Below are 19,477 nucleotides of genomic sequence, written 5' to 3' on the forward strand. Positions count from 1 at the left end.
AGCAATTGCATTTTAAATGGAAGCCCATTTTGCATTAAGAAACACTATCAGCAATCAGAAATTGTGTATATCAGAGTTCTCTGTTTTTACTGTCCTGAAAACTGCATTAATTCAGTGGATGCGGTTAGGTTCAAAACAACGTAATATAAGAGGGATCCAATTTTTATCCATTCATGTACCAGCTACTGGCTTTTTGCTGTTATGTTCTCATATCGCATTAGAGTTTATTTGCCAGGTGTCAGAAGTCTAATAATGAATAAAGTTCAGGATATGCTTAAAAACTCACCTCAGTATAGCCGTCATCAGAAGGAAGTGCGCTTCACTGACTCATCAACTTGTCTCAGGCTTTCCACAAAGTTTCACAGTTGACCTTAAAGTAAGATGCTGCAAGCTTACCTTGCAGTGTATTACTTTTTAAGGTCTAAAGACCTTAAAGTGCGCTATAGATTGAAGTGATTTGAACTGACAACAGGGCTAATTCAGCACTTCAAGTTAACATCAATAAAAGTTTTTAAATTTATTCTGATTTCCGTTTGTTTTCATTGCCTGTGCTATCTGTTATTTAGTTCAAATTGTGGGTAGATAATGCTGTGCTGTCATGTGACCTGTTCTCTCATGTGTGCCTTTCTCTTGTTTTGTATGTATTTCTCGTTTGTTATTTATTCCTATTTTATTCCTGCAATTGGTATGGAATTCATTTTTAAAAAAAATTGATCAGTGTTTTGAAATTAGATGTGATGAAGATGTGACCTTAATTTACAAAATCAACATCATGTTGGATTCAATGAGACATGAAACTAGTGCATGAAACAGGTCTCAGTAAATGTTCTCATAGACTGCAATACACTGCCCCCTGCTGGTCATTATAAAGTCTGCAGATGTCATTTGACATGAATGTCATATTTGTGAAACAAAATAAAGGACTCTGTAAAATAAATGAAAATCAAATATTTATATACAGAATATTTATGTACAAATGATGCTGAAAAAGACATTTGAACAAGATGCACACCCAGTAAAATTAAAAAAAAAGAAAAGAAAAGTCAGTTTTATCATGTGACTATCATGCTGTCATTTCTGCACAATGCACTTTACACCAGATCAAAATAAAACACTGTGAGGTCGTTCTAACCGGAAGCCCAGAGAGCTTCGACAATGCAGCACAATGCCCTGAAGCATCAGCATCAAAATATACTTCAAGTACCAAAAAGTACTCATTGTGCAGAATGCCCTATTTTTGAATAGCTGGACATTTAATTACTTTATCACCAGCTGTGACTACAGCTGATAATCAACCATGTTTCATAGGGATGTGACTACATTTAGAAATGTCACGCATTTTTAGGTATAAAGCAAAAGATGCAATGAAATAAATAAGCTATCACATATTAATCCAAATGAATTCACTGAAATACATCTGCACATTTCTGCAGCCTGACTTATTACACACGTGAACACAGTACACATTTGTTTACTGCAAGCTTGTTTCAGAGATGTGATGCAGTTAAATCTGTATGCGTCTGTTTCCTTGTAGTGTTAGTAGAGATGGTGAACCTGACACAATCCTGTGTTTGGTGTGAAGGAAACCAGTTAACAGCCGGTTTAGTAAAATTCTCTTGAACTCATGGAAAACTCATCGTCGTCTCGAAGTGAGCAGCTGAAGCGTCCCGTGTGATCAGAGGTCCTCGTCATCCTCGCTCACCATGACGTCGAGCTCTTTGTCTTTCCGTACGACGCTCTCGGTGATGAACTCCTTGTGCTGCTCCTCCAGCTCACGCAGCTCTGCCTGCAGGCGCTCCAGGTGGAGCACTCGCCGGTTCCTCAGCAGCCGGCTGGGGAATGGGTTCATGTCGTTGAAGGCGATGCTGGTCAGCTTCCTGCATGGACACACGCAGGTGGAAAGGACTCGATCACCAACACAGAGGAACTGGAAACTGATCAGCTTGAGTGTTTCTGTTTTATGCTGCTTGATACTTCAGGTACTGCAGTTTGAGCAGGAAATACTGGACTGACTGGACCACATGTATCCGAGAGCTGCAGATACTTAAAAATCTTTAAATCGTTGTTACTGTGATCAGGGAAATTTAAACTTCTCACAAAATTTCAGTAAAAAGGGTTTGAAGCTCAAAGATTCAACAGCTACATCCGCTACACTTCTGAGAGTGTAACAGCTCGTAGATTAAGGCGGGTGGAGGCGAGTGCGTACCTGGCATTGGAGACGGTCTTTGTGAAGAAGCGTAGGTACTGGTAGATCTCCACGCTGTCGTGAATCTTCAGGATGTCGTCCTCTTTGTATTTGAACAGAGCCAGAGTGTATCTGAAGATCACCTGCAGCACAGACACGCATTTCATAACAGGACACTCACGCCACACAATTAATTGGAAACTTTGAGGAGGTGAGTCATAAAATTACTCTTTCAGTTGTGGTGCAGTTGGGCCCTTTACTCATTACAGCTCTGATCGATTTCCAATAAGCCACTTGGTTCCTCAGTTGCCAGATAATATTAACTTACTTGGTAGTTGAGCTTTAAGTTTAAATTAAACTTTTGGGTTGGATCTACGTGGCTGAAGCTGTTGTCAGCATTTATCCCTGTGTGGTATATATTTCTGTGTCTGAACTGTGATTTTATTTCCTGAGACAAACGATGTAAAAGCTGTGCTGCATTTGTCACATTGCAGAAACAAGCCCAAAGCCAGTGTCCCGCTCATCGTCTGGATTTACGCTGCTTGTGGTAGACTGTGAGGTCGTTACTAGAATGATCTGCTTTCCCACTCCTATTTCATGTCACATGACAGTTCCCCATGCTTAGTAAACAATGTCTTATTACTCCTAAAATGTAAATAAAGACATCTAAAGGTGAAAACAAAATCATTTTTGTTTCCATGGACACTACTGTGGTGCATTCAAGTGTTGTCTGCATTTCTGTCATGGTGCGTTCGGGTGTATGGTACCTTGGTACCCTCATACAGGAAGGCGTCCCACAGAGGCATCAGGATGTCGCTGGGCAGACTCTCCACAAAAACCACCAGGAACCAGTTGAAGGTGACCAGAGAGACGTCAATGTTGTGATCCTCAAAGTGAGATGCCAGGCGAGGAAGCTTCTCCGCCATGAAGTCCTTCAGCACGCGCTGGTCCGCCTGAGCACAAAGACTCACAGAGATCAGCCTCACTGATCACTAAAACAGATCACAGCAGGCAAGCAGGTGAGTGTGTCTGCTGACCTGAGAGGCCACCAGATTCTTGGTGTAGTAGTCCTGAGGCATGATGGCTTCCACCACTGCCACCAGACACCAGAAGGCGTCTTCGTCACTTTGGAGGACCAGCAGAGCGAGGGCCGCTAACCTGTGGACATTGATGGAAGGTGAGGTTCTGCCTGGAAGGCGGGTCCACATAAGAACTCAGATATAAAATTTATACTTTTGTTCTGACCTGTTGAGTACCTGGCAGTAGCCAATGGCAGGGTTATGCCCGGAGAAGGCCAGAAGGATGCGGCGGAGCTGCTGGAGGGCGGGGCTGGAGGGCGGGGCTGGACGGCGAGGAGAAGTGCTGATTGGTCGTCAGGGTTCGGTGAAGGTCCAGCTGGACCTGCCTGGAGGCAGGATTAGGAGCTGTCCGACTCTTCTCACACAGCTGGAAACAGAACAGGATTACTGAGTGCTCGCCAGCATTCCCAACAGGAAGAAGGAGGAGCCACCTGTGCTCAGGTGCGGATAAAGCACTCTCTCTCTCTACAGCTGTACCTGCTGATAGCGTTGCGTGTGGCACTCTTGGCTTGTCAAAGTTCTGGCTCGGACCAAACAGCGCCACACTCTCTGCCGATACTCCCGAGGGACGCCTTCACGCACCAGAATTTTGAGCTCAGGTGAGATGATGAAGTCATCGTCGGACCTGCCTGCAAGGTACTGAACCCAGCGGCTCAGCAGGGAGTGCTCCAGACCCTCCTACAGAGACAATGATGTATGATATAAAAAGAGGATAACCATTATCTGTTAAGCATTATGTTACAATGTAACATAATGTAAAATTGTAACATTGTAAACATAATGTTACAATTTTACATTATGTTACAGTTTAACATAAAGTAAAATTGTAACATTATGTTTACAATGTTACAATTTACAAATTGTAACATTGTAAACATAATGTTACAATTTTACATTATGTAACAATTTAACATAATGTAAAATTGTAACATCGTAAACATAATGTTACAATTTTACTTTATGTTACAGTTTAACATCATATAAAATTGTAACATTATGTTTACAATGTTACAATTTACAAATTGTAACATGATGTTACAATTTTACATGATGTTAAATTGTAGCTGTTAAGGGTGGTGAGTTAGCGAACCTAGACGCGGACCTCTCGTTTAAGTTGAACAGTGTCTTTATTTACAGTGAAGCCAAAATCAATCCACAGTTATCCACAGTGCAAGTCCCTTCAGTGCTCCTCTCCCCGTCTCCCCTCGTGTGTCCACAAAACTCCCTAGAATCAGTGAAGTGTCCCCTTCCGTCTCTCCGTCTCGATCGCGTCCAGGCTTAGTAGGCAGCTCAGAGCGGCAGCACTTACGGGTCGGAGGTCTCCCGTTGCTACGCGACCGCGTAACAATCGCAGCGGAGAAAAAGCGGAGCGAGAGAGGAGAACAAAAAAACACACACACACACACAGGTCGACCGGTCGGGGCACCGTCCGACTCTGACAGTAACATAATGTAAAATTGTATTATGTTTACAATGTTACAATCCCTACCCTCACCTATGGCCACGAGCTGTGGGTAGTGACCGAAAGAACGAGATCGCGTATACAAGCGGCAGAAATGAGCTTCCTCCGAAGGGTGGCTGGCCTCTCCCTTAGAGATAGGGTGAGAAGTTCGGCCGTCCGGGAGGGGCTCAGAGTAGAGCAGCTGCTGCTCCACATCGAAAGGAGCCAGCTGAGGTGGTTCGGGCATCTGACAAGGATGCCCCCTGGGCGCCTCCTGGGTGAGGTGTTCCAGGCATGTCCCACCGGGAGGAGGCCCCGGGGCAGACCCAGGACACGCTGGAGAGATTATATCTCTCGGCTGGCCTGGGAACGCCTCGGTGTTCCCCCGGATAAGCTGGAGGAGGTGGCTGGGGAGAGGGAGGTCTGGGCCTCTTTGCTTAGGCTGCTGCCCCCGCGACCTCGGATAAAGCGGATGAAGATGGATGGATGGATGGATGTTACAATTGTAAAATTGTAACATTATGTTTACAATGTTACAATTTCACATTATGTTAAATTGCAACATAATGTAAAATCGTAACATTAAGTTTACAATGTTACAATTGTAAATATAATTTACCCAATTAATTCTGTCATAACAGAAGTATGACTTCTCTGTGTTATTAATCCGTATTAATATCATAGGGAGATTAATATCCCTACAATATTAAGCATCAGACTTTATCAAATTTTCTAAAAACTTTTTTTGTTGGATAGTGTAGCGCAGCTGGATAGTGTAGTGGTAATACTACACATCTTTGGAGTCGCACGTTCGATTCCCACCCAGTATCCAGTAAGGGTCCTGGCTAGACCCCTCATGCTAACCAAAAATCCCTGGAATGGTGCGGCTATGTCTGCTGTCTCTCCGCTTAAATTTAGAGCTTGCTTGTTTGTTAAATGTATTATTTACTGTTTTTAGTTTACTCCATGATGGGGCTGGATATCGGGCGTCCTGCACCACCCATCCGGTCTGGAGCATAGCGAAACCATTTCTGCACTGTTTGAACGAAGGCAAACTCAGAAACTGCCCCCACCTGCTGAGTCAGGCCATCTAAGACAACAAAAAACCCCAAAAACAAACAAACAAAAAAACAGTAAAAAAGAGGGGTTCAATTAGAGTTCAAATATGAATAACCTCTCGCCAAAAGTCTTTAACAGCTAGAAAGCTGGCAAACTACTAAGCTGATCAACATGAAAGGCACAAGGTGGAAATCAGCAAACTGCTGCCTCACTTTGTTCACCTGTGCTCTATATTTCATGGTCCGGTTGGCTGCAGGACCAAACATTTGGCCTTACACCTTATTTCTTTATGTTTTGCTTCCAAGGTGCCAGACTTGTAGGTAACTTTTTACACTGACATGACCTCAGCAATAGTTTCCAGTCTTTCAACTTCCTTGGGCTTTGGCTGCTTTTTTACTCATTTTCAGTCCAGTCCTTCTACCTGACCATTTTCAGAGAACTCTAAGGAGCTTGGGGGAAAAAAGCAACTGGACTTCTTTAACTTTTTTGAAGACGTTTCGCTTCTCATCCCAGAAGCTTTTTCAGTTCACTGAAGCCTCATAAGAAAGTGACACAATGACATTTAGATAATAAAACTCGCCAAAAATGCACCTTAAGAGCACTGTCTCTTTAAATACCCTCTTTTGCTTGGTCTGCTCCTTATTTTTTCTCATTTTTTCTTACTTTGGAGGACCAGCAGAGCGAGGGCCGCTAACCTGTGGACATTCATGGAAGGTGACGTTGTGTCTGGAAGGCGGGTCCACATAAGAACTCAGATATAATATTTATATTTTTGTTCTAACCTGTTGAGTCCCTGGCAGCAGCCAATGGCAAGGTTGTGCCAGCCAGCAGGATGCTGCGGAGCTGCTGAAGGGCGGGGCTGGAGTCTGAAAGTAAGAGCTCGTTTAGACTCTATTCTGTGAACAGGCTTGCTCCCACGAATATGTGAATTCATCTGTAAAAGAGTTTAACTCTAATGCACCTGTTCCTCCTGCTCCCTGCTGCAGGGCGGCCTGTTGGACTACGAATGCCAGTGCGGAGCTAAGAAGATCAAAGAGGAGCTGTTGTTCTTGAACCTGCCAAAGTGAGTAACCTCAAATCGGTCCCCAAAGGCCTCAAACCACCACAGTTCAGTCGGTGTCAGTTTTGTTCATGTCATGTCCTCCTTGCATCTTCCTTTGAGCCTCTCCTCTTTGTCTCATCTCTTTCAGTGTGCTGATCCTCCAGCTGAAGTGGTTTACGTTCACTCCATCGTTCACCGTGGAGAAGAAGAACAGCCCCATTGTTCTGACACAGCAGCTGGTGATCAGCCAGGACACAGCCTTTACTGAAGAGGTAAGGGAAAAGGCACACCGTTCATTTCAAGTATGGATGGAGCCCATTTCTAAGCTAACGGGTGGTGCCGCTGCCCTCTCCCAGTAAACTGCTCGCTATTTGTTGGTCAGCGTGATCAGTCGTTTGGGCTCCTCAGCTTACAGCGGTGAGTGGGTGCTTTCAGACACATGTGCTGAATGCAGGTCAGCTTTGAAAGTTTATGAGACGTTAATAAGTGCGCCTTCTCCTCTCAGGACATTACGTCTGTGACGGCGTTCACCAGATGAGCGGAAGAGACGACGTCACAGACAGCCGGCTCACGTACGATGACGAGTTGGTCTGCCAGACCACGTGTGAGTCTGTGTGTGAGCAGCGGCAGAGAACAGCTTACCTGCTATTCTATAAAAGACAGGTGACGTCTCCCAGCAAACAGTCAGCATGTCTGTGCAAATATTCAGTGTAACTTGTAGAAAAACCCTCACACTCAGTTTGTGTTTTTCTTTTTCTATTTCTTACTTTCTTTGCCGCACTAGAAAGGCAGCAGAGTCGGGACTCAGATCTGCAGCAACACCTTCATTGTTATTGTTATTATTGTTGTTAGTACTGTTGTTGTTATGATTGATATTGTTACTGTTATGATCAGTTTTATTATTATTATTATCATTATTAATTTTTTAATACATTTGTTTATCTTTATTAGTAGTAGTAGTAATGTTGTTGTTTATGTTGTTATTGTTATTATTATTACTGGTATTTTTGACATTATTATTATTATTTTGTTGTTATTGTCATTATTAGTAGAAGTAGTATTAGTTATATCATTTTTATATCAGCCTGGAGTGAACAACATGAAAGCATGGATCCATCCTCCCTCACATTCACAATTCAGGCTGCTGGTGTAATCGTGCGGGGGATATTTTCCTGGTACACTTTGGGACCTTTAAATGCTACAGTCTGAGTATTGTTATGACCACAGTGTACCCTCTTCTGATGGCTGAAAGTAAAAGGGGGTCCAGTACCGGTTCCGATACCAGGCCTACTGACAATTTAACATAATGTAAAATGGTAACATTGTAAACATAATGTTACCATTTAACATAATGTAAATGGTAACATCGTAAACATAATGTTACCATTTAACATAATGTGAAATGGTAACATTGTAAACAGAATGTTACCATTTAACATAATGTGAAATGGTAACATTGTAAACAGAATGTTACCATTTAACACAATGTAAAATGGTAACATTGTAAACAGAATGTTACCATTTAACATAATGTAAAATGGTAACATTGTAAACAGAATGTTACCATTTAACATAATGTAAAATGGTAACATTGTAAACAGAATGTTACCATTTAACACAATGTAAAATGGTAACATTGTAAACAGAATGTTACCATTTAACATAATGTTAAATGGTAACATTGTAAACAGAATGTTACCATTTAACACAATGTGAAATGGTAACATTGTAAACAGAATGTTACCATTTAACACAATGTAAAATGGTAACATTGTAAACAGAATGTTACCATTTAACACAATGTAAAATGGTAACATTGTAAACAGAATGTTACCATTTAACATAATGTAAAATGGTAACATTGTAAACAGAATGTTACCATTTAACACAATGTAAAATGGTAACATTGTAAACAGAATGTTACCATTTAACACAATGTAAAATGGTAACATTGTAAACAGAATGTTACCATTTAACACAATGTAAAATGGTAACATTGTAAACAGAATGTTACCATTTAACATAATGTAAAATGGTAACATTGTAAACAGAATGTTACCATTTCACACAATGTAAAATGGTAACATTGTAAACAGAATGTTACCATTTAACATAATGTGAAATTGTAACATTGTAAACAGAATGTTGCCATTTAACATTATGTTAAATATAACTAACGGATTTACTTTACCAAATGGACCATCCCGGCCTTGCCGTATTGGTCTATTTGATTCACCTTTGTTTTTATTGTTTATTTTATTTTCACTTGCTACACATAGGACAGACATGACTGGGGGAAAGAAAGGGGAGAAAGAAAGAGGGAAAGAAAAACAGCAGGGAAGAGGAATGGTGATAAAGGGCAAAAAACAAAAACCAACAAAACAAACAGATAAAAAATATATATATCAGTCACTTCAACTCAAAGAAGTCCAGACGCTTTTCTTTCCAAGCTCCTTTGACTGACTGTTAGGACAACTTATTTATTGCAAGCATGCAGTACAAGAATAACTCGATGTTTCTGACTTTGCATTACGAATTGTTTACCCACTGACAAACATTTCAAATTAAATTAAATTCAAAAACAATTTGTGGTAACCTGATTTTAATTCAAAAAGAATCATTAACAACACTTCTTGTAATGGTGTCAAAATCAGCCCAACTTTTATTTTCAAATGCAAAAAGTAAAAGAAAATGAGCCAACATACTGGACACATATAGTTGTCAATATAATTGTTTATAAACAATTATACTGTCATCATTGTTACAGATATGGAAACTTTATTAACAATTTGTCCAAGTAAAAAAATGCCCTGCTAATTGTTGGGGTTTTCTCTCCTCTAGCCCTTTCCTTTAAGCTCTTCTTTACATCCCCCCACCTTTTCTTTTTTCTTAATAATATAACAATAAAAACAATTGGCTGCATTTTAAATGTGTCAGATCAATGTCTTTATTCAAGAATACAAGAAATGGTAATAGCTGCATGTGTGTTTGTGTGTGTGCATAATATGCATACTTTACTTGTTGGATCCAAATCCCACAAGGAATCAAATAAAACAAGAAGACAAATTATCCTTTCAAAAAAACAGAGATTGTGGATGCGTCTGGCTTTCATAACTGGATGCAGGATAATACTTAGGCACTGGAAGTCATCCAGCCCCTGTTCTCTCAGGGAATGGACTGAACAAATGTCTAAGATGGCATCATATGAACGGGTTATGTACAGAATTAGGGGGAGAGAAGACATTTTTGAGCAGGTCTGGGGTCCTTTTTTGGTGTACATCGACAATGTCTCCTAGATATTATGATAAATGTTCTTTTGGGGGGGGGGGGGGGGGGGTTTCATGTGTCATTGGTATTTTTGTTGTTGTCTTTTTTTTTCTTTTCTTTTTTTTTTACTTTGAAAGTCAGTAGAGGGAAGAAATTGTCTTAATGTCATCAGTGGTCAAGGTTATGTTTTGTTTTTAGGCACCTGGGTGTTTTGCCCCCATTACTTTTGTTTTTGCTGATGTTTCCCAGGAGGCGGTATATCATTTTGTTTCTCCTGGGTTTTTTTTTTTGGGGTTTTTTTTTTTTTTTTTTTTTTGTTTGTTTGTTTGTCTGTTTGTCTTAGTTACTGTTAGTCCTTATTTGTTGGTTGTTGTTAAGAAACGGACAGAGAACTGACAGTATGATTATTCCAGTTGTATATTTGTTAACGTTTCTGTCCATTCAAAATATGAATAAAAAAAAACCAAAAAAAAAACCAAGAAGACAAACAAAAACAAAACAAAAATATATTTCTCTCCCTTCCCAGGTCAGGTTCACAAAAGCATTGCAGCTCTTTATTCCTCTTGTACAGCTCCAGAGTCTGTCAGCCAAAAAGAAACTACTGAGGTTCCAACACCCAGTGTTTCTGTAAACACAGATGAAAATGAACAGTCATCCACATCTAAAAGATTTGTAGATTCGAGGGACCGGTATAATACATCTAGTACATCTTTGTTTAAACCTCAGAACACATAAAGGGAACAAACCACTGTATACAGATTTAAAAGTGCGCAAAGCAACGAACAGTCACCCTCTGAAACAGCTGAGCTTATCACAACCATTGTTTCTGTAAATACACAGGAACAGTCACCCACCTCAAAAAGATTAGTATATTCAAGGGACCAGTGTATCTACTCTGGTCAAAAGAATCCATGCTTCGTACTGATGTCCACAATTCTTTTTTATTCCTCTCACAATCATGGAGCACCGTGAAAACTAGAAACGAGTAAAATAATATCAATAGCACATATGACATCCATCTCAGCCACTTATTTCTTTTCACAAGGTGCACAAGTGCTTAACAAATAACAGCATAATGTTTTTACCGTGTACGCCTTGTAAAACCAGTAGTAGAAAAGTTGTAGATTCGTGCTCTTGTGGGGGAGACGTATGTTATCCACCACCTCAATAGCTAGCCGAGAGTTCGAGGGTCACTAGAGCCGCCGAGAACGCATGAACTACTTACGGTAGGACGTTTTGCCAAAGTAAGACGTTTTGTCAGAACACCGAGTCCTCAGGAGGATGCAGCCCATGAATTTGGACACGATCTCAGATGCACTTCTGGTGTTGTCATGGCAACCCACACAAACATTTCAGCGTCAGCTACAATGAGGCGGAGCCCTTACTGAGACACTGAGCTCAGGTAGAGTGAAAGACAACATTTTTCCGCATCCAAAACAGCAGCGCTGTTCCTGTGACCTCTAGTAAAGCCTCTACTTGGGAAAAGGGAGTCTTTCATCAAAGCATCCTGCAGAAGTTGAATAAAAATATGCAAATGTTTAAATGATGCAACTTAATGAAGGCTGACAGCAGTTGTACTATTTTACATTGCAGCGAACAGGGGTGACCATTAGTTTCAACGTTTTTACAGCATTTTTCACATTGAAAGTGAAATAATATAAATAATGTGTCAATTAAATTGCGTTAATATTTAAAAATACAAAAACTACAGCTTTGTTCACAAGCCAATAAAAATGTACTTGGGCCAGTGGTAAATGAAAATAACACTTATTCAGCACCTGGTTGTTGCGGCTGCATCAGGACACCAGATGTTCAGCCTCCATCCTGTAGGCAGACTTATCCCCGTCTGAGAGGAGTCCAATAATGGTGGTGTCATCTGCAAGCTTAATTAATTTGACAGACTGGTGGTTGGAGGTGCGGCAGTTGGTGTACAGGGAGAAGGGCATAGAAGAAAGAACACAGCCCTGAGGGGAGCTGGTGCTGATGGTCCGGGAGTCCAAGACATTCTTCCCCAGCCTCACTGGTTGCTTCCTGTCCGTCAGGAAGTCAGTGATCCACCGGCAGATGGGATCAGGCACATTCATCTGGGAAAGCAATCCCTGAAGAAGGTCTGAAAGGATGGTGTTGAAGGTAGAGCTGAAGTCCACAAACAGGATCCTAGCATAGATTCTGCAGGACAAAGTGTAGGGCCATGTTGATGGCATCGTCTACAGACCTGTTGGCTCTGTATGCAAACTGCAGGGGGTCCAGGAGGGGGGCCGTGAGGGTCTTAAGATAGGAGAGAACCAGGCGCTCAAAAGACTTCCTGACCAGATGTCAGAGCCACAGGTCTGTAGTCTTTTCGTCCAGTGATCTTTGGCTTCTTGAAAGCTATATATGATATAAAAATTATATAAAAACTGTTAATCAGCAAAAGAAATGATATCATAGTTCTTATAAAGAAAGCCTCTATCAATCAAACACCAGCAGTGTAGCAATGTTGTTCACTTACACTGTATATAAAACACTGATTTTGGCTACATCCAGTTTTTACTGTATTATAAACATTTTTTACCATGAAGAGTAAAGTGTTTGGCATTTTTGTCATTGTTATTGAGCTCAGAGATCAGGCCCAGCCCAGTATCTACCTGGTTATGAGCAAGGAGCTGGAGGTGATAACTCAACAATAACCAGGCCATGCATGCATGGATGGATGCATGGATGGATCAGTTTGTAGGCTGTGTGTGGTCAGCAGCAGGCTGCTGGGTGTGGACCAAGAGGGAAAGCCCAGCATGTGAAACCCATCAGCAGAAGGCCAGAACAAAGGTGCACAGACAAACGCAGCCCAGACACTCAGACAGGACGAGTAAAATAAATGGCAGCAAACACAGTATGATGTGGTAAAATGTGCTTTCTTTCACAAACAGATAGCACAAACAAGAATCACAAGAATCTCCTTTGTGGTTCTTGTTTTTCTTTTGAGTACATTAATAAAAAGTTGAAATAAAGTGGCAATAAAATTCATGCACTGAAGACCACACGAAACCCTAATTCACCCTACTACCTGTTGCCTTCACATTCCATTTGCATCCCTTGTCCACAGAATCAAAAATGACCCTTCTTCGCTAAAGATCGAACATAAAGCAATTGCATTTTAAATGGAAGCCCATTTTGCATTAAGAAACACTATCAGCAATCAGAAATTGTGTATATCAGAGTTCTCTGTTTTTACTGTCCTGAAAACTGCATTAATTCAGTGGATGCGGTTAGGTTCAAAACAACGTAATATAAGAGGGCAACCAATTCAATCTAAGAGGGATCCAATTTTTATCCATTCATGTACCAGCTACTGGCTTTTTGCTGTTATGTTCTCATATCGCGTGAGAGTTTATTTGCCAGGTGTCAGAAGTCTAATAATAAAGCTCCGGCACAACGTGGTCGAAGTTACCCGCATATCGGATCGCATCATGTCAGTGAAGATCGACGCCGACCCGACCGTCCTACGGATTATCTCCTGCTATGCACCACAGACCAACTGCCCCGACGAGGAGAAGACAGAATTCTGGCGCGCCCTCGACGACCACCTGCAAACGATTAGCCCTGAGGAACACGTGGCGGTAGGCGGCGACCTAAATGGACATGTAGGCAAGGGGAGAGACGGATATCACCGATTCCATGGCGGCCAAGGATTTGGGACCAGAAACGACGACGGTTGCCGGGTACTGGACTACGCAGAGGCCCACGATCTTGCCGTGACCAACACCTTCTTCAAAAAGAAGCCGGCACACCTCATCACGTACCCCAGCGGCGGCAGAGACACCCAAATCGACTACTGGCTAGTCCGAAGACCCCATCTCAGCCTAGTCACGAACGTAAAAGTCATACCATCAACCAATATTGGCCCTCAACATCGGCTACTTGTGATGGATCTCCGACTCAACCTTGGCCAACGACGACGAAGAACACCAACCACGACGGTGGAGAAGATCAAGTTGTGGCGCCTCCCTGAGGGATCCAATTTTTATCCATTCATGTACCAGCTACTGGCTTTTTGCTGTTATGTTCTCATATCGCGTGAGAGTTTATTTGCCAGGTGTCAGAAGTCTAATAATGAATAAAGTTCAGGATATGCTTAAAAACTCACCTCAGTATAGCCGTCATCAGAAGGAAGTGCGCTTCACTGACTCATCAACTTGTCTCAGGCTTTCCACAAAGTTTCACAGTTGACCTTAAAGTAAGATGCTGCAAGCTTACCTTGCAGTGTATTCCTTTTTAAGGTCTAAAGACCTTAAAGTGCGCTATAGATTGAAGTGATTTGAACTGACAACAGGGCTAATTCAGCACTTCAAGTTAACATCAATAAAAGTTTTTAAATTTATTCTGATTTCCGTTTGTTTTCATTGCCTGTGCTATCTGTTATTTAGTTCAAATTGTGGGTAGATAATGCTGTGCTGTCATGTGACCTGTTCTCTCATGTGTGCCTTTCTCTTGTTTTGTATGTATTTCTCGTTTGTTATTTATTCCTATTTTATTCCTGCAATTGGTATGGAATTCATTTTTTTTTAAAAATGATCAGTGTTTTGAAATTAGATGTGATGAAGATGTGACCTTAATTTACAAAATCAACATCATGTTGGATTCAATGAGACATGAAACTAGTGCATGAAACAGGTCTCAGTAAATGTTCTCATAGACTGCAATACACTGCCCCCTGCTGGTCATTATAAAGTCTGCAGATGTCATTTGACATGAATGTCATATTTGTGAAACAAAATAAAGGACTCTGTAAAATAAATGAAAATCAAATATTTATATACAGAATATTTATGTACAAATGCTGAAAAAGACATTTGAACAAGATGCACACCCAGTAAAATTTAAAAAAAGAAAAGAAAAGTCAGTTTTATCATGTGACTATCATGCTGTCATTTCTGCACAATGCACTTTACACCAGATCAAAATAAAACACTGTGAGGTCGTTCTAACCGGAAGCCCAGAGAGCTTCGACAATGCAGCACAATGCCCTGAAGCATCAGCATCAAAATATACTTCAAGTACCAAAAAGTACTCATTGTGCAGAATGCCCTATTTTTGAATAGCTGGACATTTAATTACTTTATCACCAGCTGTGACTACAGCTGATAATCAACCATGTTTCATAGGGATGTGACTACATTTAGAAATGTCACGCATTTTTAGGTATAAAGCAAAAGATGCAATGAAATAAATAAGCTATCACATATTAATCCAAATGAATTCACTGAAATACATCTGCACATTTCTGCAGCCTGACTTATTACACACGTGAACACAGTACACATTTGTTTACTGCAAGCTTGTTTCAGAGATGTGATGCAGTTAAATCTGTATGCGTCTGTTTCCTTGTAGTGTTAGTAGAGATGGTGAACCTGACACAATCCTGTGTTTGGTGTGAAGGAAACCAGTTAACAGCCGGTTTAGTAAAATTCTCTTGAACTCATGGAAAACTCATCGTCGTCTCGAAGTGAGCAGCTGAAGCGTCCCGTGTGATCAGAGGTCCTCGTCGTCCTCGCTCACCATGACGTCGAGCTCTTTGTCTTTCCGTACGATGCTCTCGGTGATGAACTCCTTGTGCTGCTCCTCCAGCTCACGCAGCTCCGCCTGCAGGCGCTCCAGGTGGAGCACTCGCCGGTTCCTCAGCAGCCGGCTGGGGAATGGGTTCATGTCGTTGAAGGCGATGCTGGTCAGCTTCCTGCATGGACACACGCAGGTGGAAAGGACTCGATCACCAACACAGAGGAACTGGAAACTGATCAGCTTGAGTGTTTCTGTTTTATGCTGCTTGATACTTCAGGTACTGCAGTTTGAGCAGGAAATACTGGACTGACTGGACCACATGTATCCGAGAGCTGCAGATACTTAAAAATCTTTAAATCGTTGTTACTGTGATCAGGGAAATTTAAACTTCTCACAAAATTTCAGTAAAAAGGGTTTGAAGCTCAAAGATTCAACAGCTACATCCGCTACACTTCTGAGAGTGTAACAGCTCGTAGATTAAGGCGGGTGGAGGCGAGTGCGTACCTGGCATTGGAGACGGTCTTTGTGAAGAAGCGTAGGTACTGGTAGATCTCCACGCTGTCGTGAATCTTCAGGATGTCGTCCTCTTTGTATTTGAACAGAGCCAGAGTGTATCTGAAGATCACCTGCAGCACAGACACGCATTTCATAACAGGACACTCACGCCACACAATTAATTGGAAACTTTGAGGAGGTGAGTCATAAAATTACTCTTTCAGTTGTGGTGCAGTTGGGCCCTTTACTCATTACAGCTCTGATCGATTTCCAATAAGCCACTTGGTTCCTCAGTTGCCAGATAATATTAACTTACTTGGTAGTTGAGCTTTAAGTTTAAATTAAACTTTTGGGTTGGATCTACGTGGCTGAAGCTGTTGTCAGCATTTATCCCTGTGTGGTATATATTTCTGTGTCTGAACTGTGATTTTATTTCCTGAGACAAACGATGTAAAAGCTGTGCTGCATTTGTCACATTGCAGAAACAAGCCCAAAGCCATTGTCCCGCTCATCGTCTGGATTTACGCTGCTTGTGGTAGACTGTGAGGTCGTTACTAGAATGATCTGCTTTCCCACTCCTATTTCATGTCACATGACAGTTCCCCATGCTTAGTAAACAATGTCTTATTACTCCTAAAATGTAAATAAAGACATCTAAAGGTGAAAACAAAATCATTTTTGTTTCCATGGACACTACTGTGGTGCATTCAAGTGTTGTCTGCATTTCTGTCATGGTGTGTTCGGGTGTATGGTACCTTGGTACCCTCATACAGGAAGGCGTCCCACAGAGGCATCAGGATGTCGCTGGGCAGACTCTCCACAAAAACCACCAGGAACCAGTTGAAGGTGACCAGAGAGACGTCAATGTTGTGATCCTCAAAGTGAGATGCCAGGCGAGGAAGCTTCTCCGCCATGAAGTCCTTCAGCACGCGCTGGTCCGCCTGAGCACAAAGACTCACAGAGATCAGCCTCACTGATCACTAAAACAGATCACAGCAGGCAAGCAGGTGAGTGTGTCTGCTGACCTGAGAGGCCACCAGATTCTTGGTGTAGTAGTCCTGAGGCATGATGGCTTCCACCACTGCCACCAGACACCAGAAGGCGTCTTCGTCACTTTGGAGGACCAGCAGAGCGAGGGCCGCTAACCTGTGGACATTGATGGAAGGTGAGGTTCTGCCTGGAAGGCGGGTCCACATAAGAACTCAGATATAAAATTTATACTTTTGTTCTGACCTGTTGAGTACCTGGCAGTAGCCAATGGCAGGGTTATGCGTGGAGAAGGCCAGAAGGATGCGGCGGAGCTGCTGGAGGGCAGGGCTGAAGGGTGGGGCTGGAGGGCGGGGCTGGACAGCGAGGAGAAGTGCTGATTGGTCGTCAGGGTTCGGTGAAGGTCCAGCTGGACCTGCCTGGAGGCAGGATTAGGAGCTGTCCGACTCTTCTCACACAGCTGGAAACAGAACAGGATTACTGAGTGCTCGCCAGCATTCCCAACAGGAAGAAGGAGGAGCCACCTGTGCTCAGGTGCGGATAAAGCACTCTGTTGGCAGAGGTATGAAAATGCGCAGTAAAATCTAACGTGCATAGCTAACTTCATCAACGACATTTTGGGAGGAATAATCACACATCAGCCTTCAGCCATTTTTTGATGAACGCATACGCCCCCTAGAGCGCGCTAACTTTATTAACAGCCACACAAATGTAAAGCACACATCAAACATAAATAAACCATTTGACTGTCTCCATAATTGAGAGCATTTTCTCTTCTTATTTCAACACCCCCACTTGCTCTCATATTATGATGCTCTTAAGTAAACAAAAAAAAACAACAAACAAAAGGTTTCTTCCTCAGTACTGTATACATGTTCGTATACCATGTTAATGCCCAAACATAAACTTCTCAAACTTGAACAGCTTAACTTTTGTTGCAGGCTTTGTCATTACATCTGCAACCATCTCTTCTGTTGAACAATAATCCAGAGTTATTTTTCCTGCACTCACAGTTGATCTCACAAAGTTGTACTTTATGTCAACATGTTTACATCTCTGTCTCGTCACAGGATTCTTCGCCAACGCAATTGCACCCTGATTATCTTCATGAACTTTTGGCGGTGCATATTTTTGTCCATCAATACCTTGTAACAGTTGCATTAGGTACAAAACTTCTTGTAGGGTCGCAGCTAAAGCCATGTACTCCGCTTCACAGGTAGATAATGCAACAGTAGGTTGTCTTTTGGTTTTCCATGAGATTAAAGGACCATCTACAAACAAGCTTATGCAATAACCAGTTGTACTCCGTCTGTCTGTTACATCAGCTGCCCAATCAGCATCGCTGTATGCCCACAACCTCAGTTCTTTGTTGTCACATTTCCTGTAACACAGTTCTTTCTCGGTTGTCCCTTTCAGATACCTCAGTACTAGAGCAGGGCGATATGGCCAAAAATATTTATCACGATATATATTTGAAAATTTGCGATAACGATATAACTGACGATATAATTGATGCGAGACAAAATACAACTCCACAACATTACTAGCGCAAAAAGAAAACCTTCCATTTATTTTCACTTAAATAAGAAGCTGGTTTTTATGTACATTAAAGCTTTATAAAAATGTAACAGTGCAAATACAAATTCCTTGCTGAAAGTTTAATCAAAAGGCATTTCCAGTAGAAATGGGCTGACATATCCTGAGCATAACCATATATAATATCCACTGAAGTTAAAAAGAGGTGCTTTGCAAAATTAAACTGCAGTATGCAATACGTAGTTTTCGGACCATAAGGTGCACGGGATTATAACGCACATCAAGCGAAACAAAGCAGTCAGATAAATCAAACTTTATTAAACTCATTCTTCTTGCTTCCTCCACTTCTGTACCATTGATTCATTAATGTTGAATTCTCTGGCAGCTGCTCTATTCCCATGTTGTTGCAGTATATTAATGACTAACCTCGTATTGTGGATGGATTATCTCAGTTGTTCTCCTGACTGAAGTTTGGTCTGTTTACAGCACCCTGCCATGCGATTGCATTTGTCTCTAACCATGAGGAACCTTAACGTTAACTTTTATAAGTGGAAAAGTGTTAGTGTTCGTCCTCCAGCTTCCCTGTTTATGTTATGCTAGCATAGCTGTGTCGCTAGCGATTACGTAGCACATCATTATATACCAGCTAGCCCAACTTCAGTAACCCTACAAACGTCACTGCTGTTTAGTTTCCTGTCTTCATTTATGTTGGAAGTGATAGCAGAGCTGTACGTTTGATTTTTTTCAGAAATCTCTCAGTCAGAACATGCAATATCATGCTTAGGTAACTAGCGAGCTAACTTCCGCTAGCTTCCCGCTAACTTCTAACTCTGTTAAATGTAATAAATTTT

General features: G+C 41.6%; 1 pseudogene; it reads right to left on the minus strand.

Annotated features, from left to right (window-relative positions):
• Positions 1 to 1,675: 1,675 nt before the first annotated feature.
• LOC113009577 (TBC1 domain family member 2A-like) lies at positions 1,676 to 5,563 on the minus strand (annotated as a pseudogene).
• Positions 5,564 to 19,477: the final 13,914 nt, after the last annotated feature.

This window comes from Astatotilapia calliptera, chromosome 2, assembly GCF_964374335.1.
Source record: "Astatotilapia calliptera chromosome 2, fAstCal68.1, whole genome shotgun sequence".
NCBI lineage: Eukaryota > Metazoa > Chordata > Actinopteri > Cichliformes > Cichlidae > Astatotilapia > Astatotilapia calliptera.